General features: G+C 37.6%; 1 protein-coding gene across 18 annotated transcripts in view; it reads right to left on the bottom strand.

The window, feature by feature from the left end:
- Positions 1-18,656, bottom strand: part of MCTP1 (multiple C2 and transmembrane domain containing 1) — a 591,199-nt gene that overhangs the window by 59,016 nt on the left and 513,527 nt on the right. The gene's annotated exons all lie outside the window — the stretch shown is intronic.

Genomic DNA, 18,656 nt, shown 5'->3' with positions numbered 1-18,656 from the left:
GAGCTTGAATACTTAGCAACCATTTTACTGTTGAGGATTTTTTATTTTGTACGAAAAATAATCCAGTTACATTCTCTAGCTCAATTGCTTACAAATAACTTATCTGGGGGAAAAAAATCAAGTAAATCTGTCAGTTGTGGAAGTTTATTTTTCCATGTGTTATCTAGAGATAAGCCAGCCTGTACTATTAGATTTCTACTGACATAATTGTGCATGAATTCTGATCTGATTTGATATTATGTGGTGCAAAAGGTGACACATTCTCTCTAATATACCCCATTAAAAAGGAAAGAAATTGGCAAAGTATGAAATCTGAGGACCTTGATTCAGAAACTATATGACTTTGAGGTTAGCTCAATGGGAAAAAAAGAACTTGTTCAACTACTCCAGGCACTGAAGGTTGTGACAAGCAAACTACCCAGCGTAGCTATTCTGTTGGATAATCAATAAAATCTTACATTATCAGACTGCCACAGCTGTATATTCACTTATCATATTGCCTTTTATGTCTCCAAAAATATTTAAACATGGAATCATAAAGAGAATACAGATGCCGTCCCTTCCCAAATCATTGCTGATCAGAATACTTGGCTAAAATTCCAGAACAAAGAAACAGGATTTATGCACATAATATGCCAAACATTGATTTTAACACCCACATATGTCACCTCAGTAAAGCAGAGAAACATTAGCTCCAGGAATACAAGGAAAGGGTCTTAACTGAGGTACTTACTTACAGTTCCTACAACAAAATTGCTCTATTTTATTTTTTTGAGACAGTATCACTGTGTCACCCAGGCTAAGTGCAGTGGTGTGATCATGACTCACTGCAACCTTGACCTCCCAGGCTCAAGTTATCCTCCTGCCTCGGCCTCCCGATAGTTGAGACTACTGAGTCGTGTGACATCATGTCAGGCTACTTTTTATATTTTTCATAGAGACAGGGTCCCACTATGTCACCCAGGCTGGTCTCCAACTCCTGGGCTCAAGTGATTATCTCCCCTCGGCCTCCCAAAGTGCTGGAATTACAGATGTGAGCCATCATGCCTACAACAAAAGTTTAGAGCTATTAGTGATCTTCTAAATCCTATGATAAATGTCCTTGAAAAAATCAATAAAATACCAAAAATGAACTGTTGGCAATTTCAAATTGCATTTTCAAAATGTAGAAACTATTATACTTTAAGAAGGAAATGTTCTGCAACCTTCTTTTATTACTTGACTTTTAATATTTGGCAGATAGTCCCAGTAGGTAAACTCTGGCTTCCAGAACACAGACTGTTGGCATTTGGATCTCCTTAATTAAGGGACAGGAATGGATGCCCATTACAATTTAGATAGGAATTTCCTACAGATTCTTTGCAACTCCTTCCTGTTTCCCAAGTAGCTTTGAGGGAGAGCTTAGTTAGAAGGTGAAAGTTTTGGATGGAATTCTTATCTACAAGCAAGATAAAAGAATAATTAGGTAGTCTTTTCATATTTTAGTGGAGACATAGGAAATGACAATTCATCTTGTAAATCAAAACCAAAAATAAATACACACAGGATGATGCAACTTGAATCTACCTGACAATATGAAGGTGCCTTATTTATATAGTTTTGGGATAACTTAATCCAGCACCATGTGCTGATACGTGTTGAATAAAGAGAGACTCCTGGGAGGCAACAGGCTCCATATTTCTTAATGCTACATGACATCTATTAGAAGCTTTTGGTCTTGGGAAATGGTGGCCAATTTTATTTTCTACAGATGGCCACACATTATCTCCAATCCCAAAGGTTCCTATGCACTATGACCTATATAATCCCTATCAAGAAGCAGAATTAAATTACCCCCTCCTTAAGTTTAGGCTGGTCTAATGTCTTGCTTGACTTCTAATAGAATGTGGCAAAGTGACATTCTGGGACTTTCAAGCCTAGGTCATCAGAAGCCTTGCAGCCTCCACTGGTTCTCTTGAAATACTCACTTTTGGATTCTCCCTTTCCAAACCAAGCTGCCAGCAACAACTGCAAGACCAAGCCACCTTGAATGTGCAGCCAAGTTGAGCCTTTTAAATGGCTGCAGTCCCAGGCATCTAACTAGAACCATACGAGAGATTCAGGAAAGAAGTGCCCAGGTGAGCCCAGTCAACACCATGTATATAATGACAGAGAGTGGTAAAATGATTATTTTAGATCACTAAGTTTTCAGGAATTTGTTATGCCAAAAATGGTGGGCTTTGGAGGTAGACAGACTAAAGTTTAAAGTCTGGCTGTTTCACTTCTTTAATGACTTTTAATGAGTTACTTATGCCTCAGAGGTTTCAGTCTTTTCATCCATAAAATAGTGTCAGTAGTAGAGTCTTCTCAACTGACGCAAGTTCTTCCAGCATCATATTGTCCTAATGACTGGTTGATCAAAGCCAGAATAAGTGTAGTTACTATACGCCTTTCCCTCTGAACAAACTTGAGGCACTGAAAATATATTTTACATTTGTCTTTCTTGTTTCCAAACTGGATCTGTGCTTACTTATGAAAGCATACTGAATGGGTAAAAGACACTCCAAAAGGACCTGCGGCCATCATTTTTCCAAATGCTATCAAGACCCAGTGCCCAGGGAAAAGATGGACAGACAGGCATAAGGGACACTCTCTGTCTATTCTGAGAAGAATGGGCTATGGGTACACAAGTTGCATTCCAAGTGGCCTAAGTGTCGTCTCTACATGGGTCAACAGGCTTTGCTAAAACATCTCTGAAAAGAAAAATTAATGAGAGAATTTGTTTTCTGATCTCAGTTTCTTCACCACCAGACAAACTAATTCCTAGTCTTAGCTTCTTTCTCTGTAAGACAAGTTAACTTGTTTCTAGGCTCAACTACTTCCCCATTATCTGATTTCCAGTCTTAGCTACTTCTCCACAAGCCAGATTAATCTTCCTGATATGAGAGCATGGGAATAATATTTCATGTGTCAATATATAGAGTTATTGTGAATATTAAATAAGGTAAGAAGGGAAAGTAATTTAAAATATGTAATGTGCTATACAAATATATTTCAGCTAGACACATGATGGTCATCCACAGCATTAAAATCTTTATTCTCTTCAACATAAATTTTTTCAATAATCTGTTAGATTTACTGTATAAAAATCTCTCAAATTTGTTTCTATTATCATTTTTACCATTAAGATGCCTTTATTTCTTGCCAGAGCTATTGTAGATCATCCTAGCATATTTCTCTACTTCAAGTCTCATTTCCTTCTTATCTATCCTGTGTCCAGTTGCCAAAGTTCTCTTCTTATAGCATACGTTTCATCAAAACTGCCTATGATTTCTCATTACTTGAAGAATATAATTCAGATTCCTTGGATGATACCCAAAGCCTTCAAAATCTTAAATGTAGATTTCTAGTGTCATTCCCCTCGACTCTCCCTCCTGTACTTTATACTCCTACAATACTATGTACTCCTTGATTTTATACACTAAACTTCCTGGTACATTCTCATTTATCCTTCAAGACCCAAATCAAATGTCAGTTCCTTTGTGGAACATTCACTGACAATTCTGTGAAGCTGGCTACCTTCCTGTTTTCTCACCAAAACTATGCATAACCTTATTATAACATTTTCCCATTGTTTTATAATTTTTGGCCTATGTAATCAAGGATCCCATCAAACAATGACTCCTGGAAGGCTCATACTGTGCCATATTCATCTCTGTCTAGTCAGTGATTGTCTCTCAATATATGTTTATGGAATAAAAGTGTCATTTTTCAATGAGAAAGACATAATAGCAAAACTGTTCAACCTTTACCTGAAGCTGAGCTTTAAGTAAGGAAGGGTAGGACTGTGAACTTAGAAAGAAAAAAGGGGTTTAAAACTTTCTGAGACTTTGATTACTGCTATACAAAATTTATATTTTATGTCAAATTATACTATTAAGACATTGATTTACACAGAGAGATATGAAATATGATGCTGTATTTATCAGCCTAGACTAACTTACGTTGCAGTCACAAAGACCCCCAAAATCATAGAGGCTTATAAAAAGGATTTATTTTTTTTTGTTCACACTACATGTCCATATGGGTTGGCTCCATGTCATCTTTATTCCAGGATTCAGGCCGAGGGAGTAGCTTCTTTGTGGATGGTGCCAGACTTGTTGTAGAAGGAACAGAGAGATGGCAGAGCCAAGGATGACTCTTAAACCTTTTTGCTTGGATATGGCATGTGTCACCCAAAGTGAGTCACATGGACAAGTCTGATATCAGTATGCAGGGATGTATATTCATAATGCAGTCTGCCACAGATGCCATCAAAGGTAAAAAGGCAGATGACATTGTCACCACCGTGTTAAAAACTTTAGAATAATTTCCTATTGATAAGAACCTAATTGTTAGGAGCCCATCCTGCTAACATGACTATAGTTCACGCATCCTTGTTTACTTTGAGTCCATAATCCATGTATCCTTGTTTATTATGAATCTAGATTAAGTTGGAAATTTTCAAAGAAAAAACAATAGTACCATCAAAAGAATCTCATTTCACCTATAAAGACACATATAGACTGAAAGTGAATGTGAAGGGATGAAAAAAGATAATCCACACAAATAGAAACCAAAATCAAGCTGGAGTAGCTATACTTACATCAGATAAAACAGATTAAATCAAAAACTATAAAAGGAGACAAATGATAAAGGGATCAATTCAGCAAGAAGATCAACAATTGTAAATATATATGCACCTAACACTGTAGCACCAAGACATATAAAGCAAATATTAGATCTAAAAGGAGATAGAGACTCCAACACAATAATAGTTGGAGACTTCAATACCCTACTCTCAGCACTGGATAGATCACCTGGACAAAAAGAAGAAAAAAAAAATCAAACAAACATTTGTAGAACATTTAATCCACCAGCTGCAGAATACACCTTCTTCTCATCAGCACATGGGACATTCTTCAGCTTAGGCCATGCATTAGGCTACAAAACAACTCTCAACAAATTTCAAAAGATTTGAAATCATATGAAGTATCTTTTCAGGCCACAATGAAATAAAACCAGAAATCAATAAGAAGGGAACTTTGGGAATTGTATAAATATAAATATATGGAAATGAAACGACATGCTTCTAAACAACCATTGGGTCAATGAAGTAATTAAGAAGAAAAGAGGCCAGGTGTGGTGGCTCATGCCTGTAATCCCAGCACTTTGGGAGGCTGAGGTGGGTGGATCATGAGGTCAAGAGTTTGAGACCAGCCTGGGCAACACAGTGAAACCCTGGCTCTACTAAAAATGCAAAAAATTAGCCAGGCATGGTGACAGGTGCCTGTAGTCTCAGCTACTTGAGAGGCTGAGGCAGGAGAATTGCTTGAACCCGGGAGGCAGAGGTTGCAGTGAGCAAAGAGCATGCTATTGCACTCTGGCTGGAGCAACAGTGCAAGACTCCATCTCAAAAATAAATAAATAGTTAAGAAAATAAAAGATTTCTTATAACAAAAACAGAAACACGACATGCTAAAACCCACAGAATACAGCAAAAGCAGTGCTAACAGGGACGCTTATAGAAATAAATGCCTACATCCAAAAAGTAGAAAGATTTCAAATAACCAATTTAATGATATACCTCAAGGAACTAGAACAGCAAGAACAAACCAAACCCAAAATTAGTAGAAGGAAAGAAATAATAAATATCAGAGCAGAACTAAACAAAATAGGCTGAGTGTGGTGGCTCCTGCCTGTAATTACAGCACTTTGGGACGTCAAGGTGGGTGGATCACTTGAGGTCAGGAGTTTGAGACCAGCCTGGCTAACCATGGCCAATGTGGTGAAACCCTATCTCTACTAAAAAATACAAAAATTAGATGGGTTTGGTGACAGGGGCCTGTAATCCCAGCTATTCGGGAAGCTGAGGCAGGAGAATTGCTTGAATGAGGGAGGTAGAAATTGCTGTGAGCCAAAATCATGCCACTGCACTCCAGCCTGGACAAGACAGAAACTCTGCCAAAAAACAAACAAGCAAACAAACAAACAAAAAAACCCACAAAAAACAAACAAAAGAAACAACAACAATAAAACTCAACAAAATCGAGAGAAATTACAAAGGATAAACAAAACATTGGTTTTTTGAAAAGATAAAATCAATAAGCCATTAGCTAGGCTACCTAAGTGGGGAAAAAGACTCAAATAAAATCAGAATTGAAAAAATACATTACAATTGATATCACAGAAATACAAAGGATCATTAGAAACTATTATAAACTGTATATGCCAACAAATTAGAAAACCTAGAGGAGGCCCAGTGCAGTGGCTCATGCCTGTAATTCCAGCACTTTGGGAGGCCAAGGCATGCAGATCACCTGAGGTCAGGAGTTCAAGACCAGCCTGGCCAACATGGTGAAATCTTGTCCCTACTAAATGTACAAAAAAAATTAGCTGAGTGTGGTGGCAGACACCTGTAATCCCAGCTATTTGGGAAGCTGAGGCAGGAGAATTGCTTGAACGTGGGAGGCAGAGGTTACTGTGAGCTGAGATCACAACACTGCACTCTAGCATAGGAAAACCTAGAGGAAAATTCCTGGACACGTACAACCTACCAAGATTAAACCAGGAAGAAACAGAAAATCTAAATAGGTCAATAAGGAATAGTGAGATTGAGTCAGTAGTAAAATGTCTCTCAACAAATAAGAGCCCAAACTGGATGGCTTTACTGCTTATTCTGTCCATTTATAAACAACTAACAATAATTTTCAAACTGCTTAACAAAATTGAAGAGGACAGAATTCTTCCTGACTCATTCTATGAGGCCAGCATTACCCAGACACCCAAACCAGACAAGGACACAATAAAAAAAAAGAAAGCTACATGCCAATATCCCTTATGAACATAGACACAAAAATCCTTAACAAAAATACTAGCAAACTAAATCCAATATTACATCAAAAAGATAATACACCATGATCAAGTTGGATTTATCTGAGGGATACAAGGATGGTTTAACATAGGCAAATCAACAAATGTGATACATCACATTAACAGAGTGATGGACAAAATCATATAATAATCACAATAGACACAGAACAAGCATTTGATAAAATTCTACATCTCTTTATGATACAAACTCTCAACAAATTAGGCATAGAAGGAACATATCTCAATGTAATAAAGGCTCTATATGGCAAGCCCACAGCTAATATATGGAATGGGGAAAACCTGAAAGCCTTTCCTCTACGAACTGAAACATAATAATGATGCCCCTGTCCACCACTGTTGTTCAACATAGGACTGATAAGTCCTAACTAGAGCAATCAGGCAAGAGAAAGAAAAAAAAGGCATCTGAATTCGAAAAGAGGAAGTCAAATTATCCCTCTTTGCAGATAACATGATCTTATATATAGAAAAACCTAAAGACACCACAAAAAAACCTCTTAGAACAGATAAACGAATTCAATAAAATTGTAGGATGCAAAATCAACATACAAAAATCAGTGGCATTTTATATACCAGTAATGAACTAGCTAAAATAGAAATCAAGACAGCAATCCCATCTACACTAGCTACAAAAAGAATAAAATACATAGGAATAAATTTAACCAAGGAAGTGAAAGACCTCTACAAGGAAAACTAAAAAATAGCAATGAAAGAAATTGAAGAGGACACAAATGGAAAGGGATCACATGCCCATGGATTGGAAGAATTAATATTGTTAAAATGACTATACTATACAAAGCAGTCTAGATATTCAATGCAATCTCTATCAAAATACCAATAACATTTTTTTGAGACATACAAAACACAATCCTAAAATTTATATAGAACTATAAAACACCCTAATAGCCAAAGTAATCCTATGCAAAAAGAACAAAGCTGAAGACATCACAATCCTTTACTTCAAAATACGCTATAAAGCTTTAATAACCAAAACGACATGGTATTGGTATGAAAACAGACACACAGACTAATAGACCAGAATAGAGAGCTCAGAAATATATCCACATATTTACAGTCTACTGATTTTCAACAAAGGTATGAAGAGCATAGATTGGAGAAAGGACACTCTCTTCAATAAATGGGGCTGGGAAAACTGGATATTCATATGCAGAATATTAAACTAGACACTTATATCTCACCATACACAAAAATCAACTCAAAATGGATTAAAGACTTAAATGGTAAGACGTAAAACTATAAAACTACTATAAGAAAACACAGGATAAATACATCAGGATATTGGGCAAGACAAAGTTTTATGGCTAATACTTCAAAAGCACAGGCAGCAGAAACAAAAATAGACAAACAGGACTATATTAGACTAAGTAGCTTCGGTACAGCAAAGGAAACAATCATAACGAAGAGACAGCTGTCTTTTGCAACTACTTATCCAACAAGAGATTCCTAACCAGAATATACAAATAACTCAAATAACTCAACTAAAAAACCTCAAAAAATCCAATTAAAAAGTGGGCCATGAATCCGAATAGACATTTCTCAAAAGATGACATACAAATGGTCAACAGACGTATTTAAAAAAATGCTCAGTATCACTAATTATTGGAGAAATGCAAATCAGAATCACAATGAAATATCATCCCATCCCAATTAAGATGGCTGTTATTAAAATAACAGATGTAGTCAAAGATGCAGAAAAAAGGGAACTCTTGGATGTAATTGGTGGGAATGTGAATTAGTAGAGCCATTATGGAAATCAATGTGAAGCTTTCTCAAAAAACTTAAAACAGAAGTAGCATACGACCCAGCAATCCCATTACTGGGTATTTAGCCAAAGGAAAGGAAATCAGTATATCAAAGGGATTCTTGAATCCCCATATTCATAGCAGCACTATTCACAATAGACAGGATAATAGAATCGACATGAAGTATTCATCAACATTTTAATGAATAAAGCAAATGTGGTATATATATACCCAATGGAATGCTATTTGGCCATGAAAAGGAATAAAATTATATTGCTTGCAGCATTGTGGATGGGACTTGAGGTCTTTATGTTAAATGAAATAAGCCAGGCACAGGAAGACAAATATTGCACATTCTTACTCATCTGCAGGAGTTAAAAATTTTGATCTCATAGAACCGAAGAGTAAAATAATAGTTACCAGAGGCTGGGAGCGGGGTGGGGAGAAGAGAGATTGGTTAATGGGAACAAACATACAGTTAGATAGAAGGACTATGTCTTACAATAGCACCGTAGGGTGACTATAGTTAACAATTTATTTTGTATTTCAAAATAACTAGAAGTTTTGAAATGTTCAACACTCAAAGAAATGATAAATATTTAAGATGATTGATACCTTAAATATCCTGATTTGATCATATATTAAAATATCACATGTAATCCATAAATAGGTACAATTTTTATATATCAAAAAATAAAAAAACAGCCTCATGAGGTTTTCATATCTATTAGCTTTATATTAATTATGAAGTATGACAGATCACAAAAATTAAAGAACTTCTTATATGGCAAAATTATAACCAATGGAAGCACAGAACCAATAAAATTGAGGAAGTATCTCAGACTGCCTACTCTGAAATTTTATTAGACTGTGTGAGTCTTTTTCTTTATGTAAAAACAGGTTGATTTTTAAAGTCTGGGACTTTACTTGATTTTGGATTTGCCCCAAGAAAAAAGGACTCATATTGAAACTTTTAAAATAAATGAACCATATCACCAAGAAAGATAACTCACATCCCACCAGAAATAGTTCAACGAAGCCACACATTTCTTGAAGTTGTGCCCTCACTGACATCAAATGATGTCCACTCTATGGATTTTCTGACATTAATATTTACCGTTTTGTATATAATTTAATGAAAGTAGATATCTCTATTTGTATTGCCAACTCCTGTTGGCAAGTTCTTAAAATCAAAGAATTCCTACTTTGTGAATTTCTTTTAGAATCTGCAGAGTCAATGTCTTTAAAACGGTGAAGAATTTCTTTGCCAAACAAAGTTTCAGGCGGAATAAAAATCTTGGCACCCTGGGTTCAGATGGAGCATCTGTGATGCTTGGCAACACATCTGGGTCTGCTGCTTTGGTGAAGAAACATGCTTCTCATCTCAACATGCAGTGGTGTCAGCCGTGTCAACGACTCTGCCAGCGATCCTGAAAAAATCGTGTCTATTTCTATGAATGTTGTCAACCTCCTGAGAGCCAGGGCTGACACACTGCTATTTCAAGAGTTTTTGTCAAGAAAGGGGAATAGAAGAGAAAATTCACTGCTGCAATACAGAAGTTAACTAGCTTTCCAGAGGACCTGCCTTGAAACATTTGATTGACTTTCAAATGAAAGTTCTTTTCTGAGGCAAAGAAAATCCAACTCTCAGAATAACTCAATAGGAAAGAGTCCATTCATAGTTTGCTTTACTTGACGGACATTCTTACCAAATTATCAATGTAAATCTTTTCATTTAAATTCTTTTAGCCCAACTGCCACTCTGGAGGGAATGTTGGAGACAGATATCTACCTAAACATTCCAAGACTGGAGAAGCGCTTCTGCAAAGTGGAACAAAGTGGAACAAAGCTTGACAGGTAGAAACCCTCCACCAGCTGGAATCACTAGCTGGAATCCTTTTCCTTGCTCTTTCTAGCTTCTAGCTTCTTTGAAAACTAATTCTGTTTCCAGTGACTTTAACATAGAGGCATGAGTACATAATTATTTTTTAAAAAATATTATGAAGCATTAATGATGGAGACTTTTCAAAAGATGATCTCAACACAATATGAATTCTGGAGGACTCTGGAGAACTCCAGGATTCCTCACCGTGCCTAATCCTCATCTAATAAAGCCACAGCAGCTCCCATTTTGTTACTGTTTTCTTTTGCCAAGTCAGTGTTTCCAGCACTTACTGCCGTGAAACTGAAAAGCCACAGTCAAACGGATATCAAAGGTAACAAGCCCACTGCTGCATCCAAACTACTCCACAATATCACAATCAAGCCAAACACCACCCTTCTTATAGGAGCTTGCTTTTGAATGGAATTAAGCATTATTTTTACTTGTAAAAATTGTGTTTATCTCAGGTGTTTGAGGAAACAGGCATTAAGTTCAACAGAATGGTGCCGAGAGCAACAATGATGACTTTATAAAGATACTTGTGTGTATGTGTGTGTGCCTGTTTTTGTGTCCTCTTCTGGGGAGAAAGTGTAAATCTTTCTTCAGATTCTCAGAGTCTGTGACTTAAATAAGACTGAAACTTACTTTCCTTTGAAGGGTAAAACGTTTTAAGGAATGGAATAAATGTGAGGAAGTAAAATTCTTCAGCTGAAAAACGAAATAAACCAGGACTTGCTGCTCTATTCACCAATTAATAATACAGATTCCTGGCCAGGCGAGGTGGCTCACACCTGTAATCTCAGCAGTTTGGGAGGCTGAGGCAGGTGAGTCATGATGTCAGGAGTTCAAGACCAGCCTGGCCAACGTGGGGAAAACCCATCTTTACTAAAAACACAAATAATTAGCTGGGCATAGTGGCAGGTGCCTATAATCCCAGCTACTCAGGAGGCTGAGGCAGGAAAATCGCTTGAACCCAGGAGGTGGAGGTTGCATTGAGCTGAGATCGCACCACTGCATTCCAGCCCAGGTGACAGAGTGAGACCCTGTCTCGAAAAAATAAATAAAAATAAAAATAATAATATAGACTCCTAAACTGGAAAGTATATGACTGCATTACAGATGGGCAATAACCCACTCTCATTTTTGAACAAGCTTTTCTAAAATCAAAATTAAGAAATTTGGATAAAAATATTTGCTTTGTTAGCTACTGCTTTCAGTTTTCACATTGAATGGAAATCATGTAGCTGTATTTATATAGAATAGTAGGATGAAGTTAATAAGGACAAATGAGGAGCTCAGATAGTGCTTTAAAATATAGTATTTTTTGGAGAAGTATAGGAAATGCAGTTGGGAGTTCGCTGTATTAACTTCCTATTGCTGCTGTAATGTGTTACTGTAAGCCACAAATGTATTATCTTAGAAACATATGCTTAGAAATCACAAATGTATTATCTTACCATTCCATAGGTCAGAAGTCTGAAATGGGTCTCACTGGGCTAAAAAATCAAGATGTGGGCAGGGTTACATTTCTTGTTGCAGGTTCTAGGGGAGAATCCTTTTCCTTGCCCCTTCTATCTTCTTGAGACATTTTCTTAGCTTGCGGCTCCCTTCCTCCATCTTCAAAGCCAGCATCAGCAGTCCCCAACCTCTACCATTTAGTCTGTGTTTTACTGATGCTGTGCAGTCTGTACTTTTCCAGTGGTTACCCACTGTTCATTCTTGGTTATTTCTTGCTTTAGGTCCTTCTCACACTTGCTGAGCCTGCGTTTCAGGCACGTGTTTTCTTGGGCTGCAGAACTAAGGGCTTGTACTTCTTGCCCTTGTAGACCATCCTGTGGTTCTCTTTCTGAGTCTGGTTAATGACAGTAAGAACAAGGGGGGTGGATTGTGAACCCTGTACCACCTGTCATGCTGTCAATGTGCAGCTGGGAGAGTTCTACCTTTAGGTGGTCCAGCTGTCTCAGCAGCTCTTCCTTCTTGCCATGAAGGTCCTGAGACTTGATCTTGGCCATTGCTTCACATGCAGCTGCCAGCTGCCATCTGCTCTGATGGCCTCTCTGCTTGTGATTATATTAGGCCCAATCAGACAAACCAGGACAATCTCCATATTTTAAGGTTGGATGATTAGCAACCTTCATCCTATCTGCTACTTTACTTCCTCTTTATCATGTAGCATGACATCTCCACAGGTTCCAGGGATTAAGCACCGGCATTTTTGATATTATTCTGCCTACTACACACTCCCTTAGTTGGAATGGTAGGAAAGGACTGGACGTGCAGGAAAATAGTGAAGAGAAGTAGAAACCTAGAAATTAACAGCCTCTAGCTGGAATGAAAGGTATATTCCCTTATTGAACAACCCTAAAGACTTAAGGATCATGTCTGAGGCAACTTGAATCTGTACTTTGACAATCCCCCTTCCCCCAGGAAAGCTAGTCTTAAGGAAGGGTAAGGATGCCAAATTTGGAATCAGAAAAGCTGAGCATTAAGTCTGGCTCTTCTACTTGTCTATATCCTTCAGCAATTCACTTAAGTTTGGCTGAACCACAGTCTCCTCACTTTAAATTAAGGGAGTTGAACTAGATTATTTCTTGGGTACCCTCCAGTTGTAATGCTGCTATCGTTCTAGATGAAGTAGACAGTATTTCTACGGACTCAAGGTGAGTAGGCTTTCAGCTCAATGAGTGTCTAAGCACCAATAGGTTTCCCAAGGGAAAAATAGATCCTTCCCTGATTTTTTATTAATCTTATTATTATTTGATCCTCTTCCTAGTAGGAGAAAACAAGGAGAAAGAAATAGCTCTTGCCTGTCCAACCATCCCTCACCCAAGATCAGAATTAAATAAGAAACAAATGGGATATATTATATTATCAATATAAAATATACTTCAGTTTATACCCTAGGTATGAGATGTTCCTATAATCTTTGAAAGAATATCACTCAGGAGGCAGGTTTTCTTCATTTGTTTATTGTAGCATAGTGGGGTTATAATCTTGCAATAAACACATCCAAGAGCACAAGGATAGCTCCAATTTTGTTCTAGAGCATGGGTGGGTCTAGGTGGTTTTAACAGGCAGAATTCTAAGACAGCTGTCAATATTCACACCTTCCAATGGATATATCATGATAGTTTCCTCCCCTTGAGTATATGAGTAGATTTTGTAACATGATGGTATATTAGTCTGTTCTCACACTGCTAATAAAGACATACCCAAGACTGAGTAATTTATGAAGGAAAGAGGTTTGACCCACAATTCCCCATGGCGGGGGAGACCTCACTATCATGGCAAAAGGCAAGGAGGAATAAAGTCACATCTTACATGGTAGCAGGCAAGAGCCAGAGTGCGCAGCAGAACTCTCCTTTGTAAAACTATCAGATCTCATTAGATTTATTCACAATCATGAGAATAGCACAGGAAAAACCCACCCCATGATTCAATTATCTTCCACCAGGTCCCTCCCATGACGCGTGGAAAATATGGAAGCTACAATTCAAGATAAAATTTGGGTGGGGACACAGCCAAATCATATCAGATGAAATAGGTGGTCCCATGAATAGATTATGTTCAATTGCCTTATGGCATAATTGCCTTTAAGGAAAGGAGATTGTCTTTGGTGGGCCTGGCCTAATCAGGTGAACTCTTAAAAGGAACTTGTGTCTTCCTGAAGAAATTTGAGGTATGGGAGTGACTCAACCCAACAGAGATTCTCCGTTGATAGATTTAAAGATGGAGGAAGCCATGGAAAATAGCAACTAGTATCAGAAAGTCAGCAAGAAATCAAGGATTTCAGTCCTCCATCTATAAAGATCTGAATTCTATCAACAACCTGAATGAGTTTGGAAGTGGGTCCTTATCCAAAGCCTTCAGGCGAGAACTCAGCCTAACTGATACCTTTAGCATCACATCCTGAGCAGAGAACCCAACTGAGCTGTGCTGGACTTCTGATCTACTGAACTGAGAGCTAAACAGTGAGTGTTGTTTTGAGTCTCTACATCAGGCGTCCCCAGACTTTTTACACAGGGGGCCAGTTCACTGTCCCTCAGACCATTGGAGAGCCACCACATACTGTGCTCCTTTCACTGACCACCAATGAAAGAGGTGCCCTTTCCTGAAGTGCGGCGGGGGGCCGGATAAATGGCCTCAGGGGGCCGCATGCGGCCCGTGGGCCGTCGTTTGGGGACGCCTGCTCTACATGTATGGCAATTTGTTATGCAGCAACAGCAAACAAATAAATGAAAACAATACTATTCCAGTTAAATGTGGCTTAGGAATTTTTAAGAAGAAGTATTTTCCTATGCCTCTTTTCTTCTTGCGTTTCTCCAAAGCCTTAAATCTTTTTCCTCACTGTGCAGTTATTTCATTGAATATAACTAGAAAATGCCATTTTGTCAGATTAAAATCTTCTCTCATATCACATCACTTAGCTTCCCCCCAAACTCTCATAGTTGATTTGAGATGCCAGAGATGCCTGAATCTTGGCTATATTATATACATGTTTTAGGGCTGGAGATTCGAACCAGAAAACACAGATTTCAAGAATTAAAGCAAAAAATCTGTTTATTTTGAACTAATTCAGATATGTTTCACTTGTTACATCTAGTACTACTCTTGAACAGTAACCTTGACATAATGGTTGAAGAAGGAGAAGCAATGTAAGCATAAACGGCTGAACATTTTAATATCTTTTATCAATAAACATTACTAGAATGCCATGCATTTGAATCCATGCTTTTTCTGAGGAAAACCTGCATTTTATCTTCTGCTTCCTGATATCACAGCTGGATCTTATTACAAGGGTAGGATGCACCATGGGAAGCATGCCTAAACTTTTTAAACTACAAAAGGAAAGCTGATCTTCATTAATTAGATGTCTAGATTATGCAGACTGACCACTGTATTATTAGTTATAACATGGTGAAAAACACTATTATATGGCTTGTTGATAGCTCCACCTAGGTAATTTAGTGAAGCATTTGCTAAGATATTCTATTAACCACAAAGGCAGGATTTGGTGTCAGGTCAAAAAATCAGATCAAACTGTGACTTTGTGGTTGATGGTTCAGAGAATGCTCTACAACAAAGGGAATTGAGAACGCAGTATGATGTCTTTCTAACATTTAATTCAGGAAAAATGTCATCTCCAGCACAGCTTAACATAGTGCTACTACATAATGCAAGATAAGTGAAAATATTAACAAGTCAATGATTCATAACTAAGACTCTCCGTATAAAACCCTTCTCTGTCTTTATGAAAACCATGGATTTGGATTAAAAGAGAGGCCACCTAATTTTAGATTTAAGCAAATGTGAACAATGGGTTTGAGAATGAAGGGTAAGTCTGTGGATCACAAACCGTCACCTGAATAACGATTAGCTCTTTAAATAAAAAGAAGGAAATCAAGAAAAAAATATTTAAAAGCCATAATCTAGAAGAACTGCAAATTATGGGAAACCAGGTAAATCATGACTTAGCTTTTACCAACTTTATCCAAAGTCTTCCCAGGTGACTAGAGTCAGGGCTAAAGAAAAGGTATTACAAAGCTATTATATTAAGTAATTATAATTTTGTCTGCTTCAACTTCTTATACCTGTGTCTTTGTCATGTATATAATTATGCTAAGGGAAAACACCCTAGGTTCAAATGAAATGAAAGATTTCACTTTATGCCCACACGGACCTTGTCAAGTAGCCAATGACTTGCCCTTTCAATGTGAGTGACTAATATCAATGCTGACTCTAAAGAAAGACACTTTTCATAATCGCCCAACAATCTGCTAAGTGAAAACATGTGGATAGGCTTAGGGAAAGCCTGTCAGGGGTCTTGGCGGAATGGAAAACAGGTGCTCTCATTCTGTGCCACGTAATACCCCATTTACCCCCAAGTCCAAAGGTTATAGGACTAATAGCTGCCTTGTGGTGATCAGGGAAAGCCAAGACACTAGCCCTGGTGAAACATCTGGGACATATTTTACATACTTCCAACATATGCTTCAGGTTCAATTAAAGTGAGGCTTTGGCACATTTATTAATCTTTTTTACTTTTATCCTATAAGAGGACCCACTGACCTGACCTTACTATTATACCATATGAGAAAACAGAAATAATGAGAGCTAGAGGTCAGTACCTGCTCGTATGGCAAAGAACACATTTGTTTTCTCATGAAATTCCATTACCCATGACTCTATACACAAACTTTAAATAGAGGAACCAACGAATTTTTTAAAGTAGGAAATTACCCTTCTCCCACTCAGACACACTGATAGCCAAGACTGAACATTTACTGCTGCGAGAGCCAGTCGAGATGGAAGACGGTAAATGGAACCTTGCAGGATCCTTTCATATTTCCATTTCTAATAGGAAAAACTATATTTCAAGACGTCCACTCTAAGATTCTTCCCTCCATTATGCAAGCACTTAAAAGTGTATTGTAAATTACTACATTTGAGATTTTATTCAGATACAATTTTTATGCTATCAATTACATTATGAGTAAAAAAGAAAAACCTCCTTTTTATCACTCAAATAAAAGGGTTGAATTTATGAAAATCAGCTCACAATCCTTTCACATGGAAAACACACAGCTTGTCGGTATTCTGTATAGAAGAATACAGTTGAATTCACACTGTAATTTAAGCACTCACTTTCAGTCAACTTTGGTAACTAGATCTGAAAATGTGTTAGAAGCAGGGTGTCAATTTCCGACTACCAAACACTAGATTACAAGAGATGTTACTCCAGAGATCTGGTGTTGTTTTCCTCTGGCATGTTCCACTTGACATCTATGTTTTGGTGAGCTGGTTAACCAGGTGTGTCTATTTCCCATACCTAACATCCTCTCCACTAAAAATGGCCATAAAAAGGGGAGAGATTAGAAGTATAGAATATCAACAAACTGGCTAAGAACATATCGGTTGACTTCAAGCAGGGACATTAAGTACTAGACTTCACTAAGGTTTCCATTTATTAACATTTCTGGGGAAACGCCTGCTGCTGGCCTGGATCTTTATGGTGGCTTTAATAATAAAGCAGCAACAAGCAAGAGAAAATGGCCATAAATGGATGGCAGCTCAGTGTTTATCAGCAGAGAAATGATGATTCAGAGCTGGCATGTTGAGTTAAAATACAAGCTCTCTACCGCTCTACAACTGACCTTAGCAATAAATCATATCATTTATTGCCAGAAGTGTATGCTCATGTTATTTAACATTAAAAACAAGCACATATGTGTTTTTCCAGGAAGGAGATTTTGTTAATGTTTGATGATGTTGCTAATGACTAAATGATATACAGAAGAAAAATTTCACATAAAAGCGCTGTCGATTTAAAAATGTTTGAAATAGCATTAGAAGGGAGAAAGCGTGTGTGTGTCTCTCTCTCTCTCTCTCTCTCTCTCTGTGTGTGTGTGTGTGTGTGTGTGTATGTGTGTGGTGTGTTTCCGTTTTCCTTCAAGCACTGAATATTAGGAAAAAAATCATGTGGAGAGTAAACCAGTGAATTTTTTTTTTGACATTTCTAATGCATGCTTCCAACATACAAATTATTTTATTTTTGGAGACACAGCCTTCGGTGGCTCACAAATTCTTACACTGGGATTTAACTGTACATCTCTGTTGGAATCAAAGGTCAAGAGCATAAATTAAAATATACTGTTTTCCTCCTTTCTTCAAAAAAATTTCACTGCTTTACTAATAACGTACGTCAGATTCTGGTGAAGGTAAAAAAAATCTGGTTCTACATGTCAAACAATGTGGAAATAACTAACGATTTTCTCTCCCCGCCTCCCAATCTCACCCTAGGACTTTTTAGATTTTAGGTCTGAAAATATAACAGCATCTCTATCCTTCTTGCCATAGAAAGCAGCAGTTCCAACACCAGCCACTGCTGCAGTGGTGCAAGGTCATTCTAATTCCTACCTCCAGTTGTCCCCTCTCCCTAGGGGACAACCAATCCAACCAGAAACTGGCTGTTATTTACTGTGGTCACCATCCCCAAACCAACCAGCGATTGAATATAAGCCTCTCTGAATGGGCTTTCCTGATGCAGAAACCATGGGGACATTCCAAACCTAGGAAAAGGCAGTGCTCACTGGGGTTATTTA

The sequence above is a fragment of the Saimiri boliviensis genome, chromosome 1 (genome assembly GCF_048565385.1).
Source record: "Saimiri boliviensis isolate mSaiBol1 chromosome 1, mSaiBol1.pri, whole genome shotgun sequence".
In the NCBI taxonomy this organism is placed as follows: domain Eukaryota; kingdom Metazoa; phylum Chordata; class Mammalia; order Primates; family Cebidae; genus Saimiri; species Saimiri boliviensis.
This window is presented reverse-complemented; position numbering and strand designations above follow the sequence as displayed.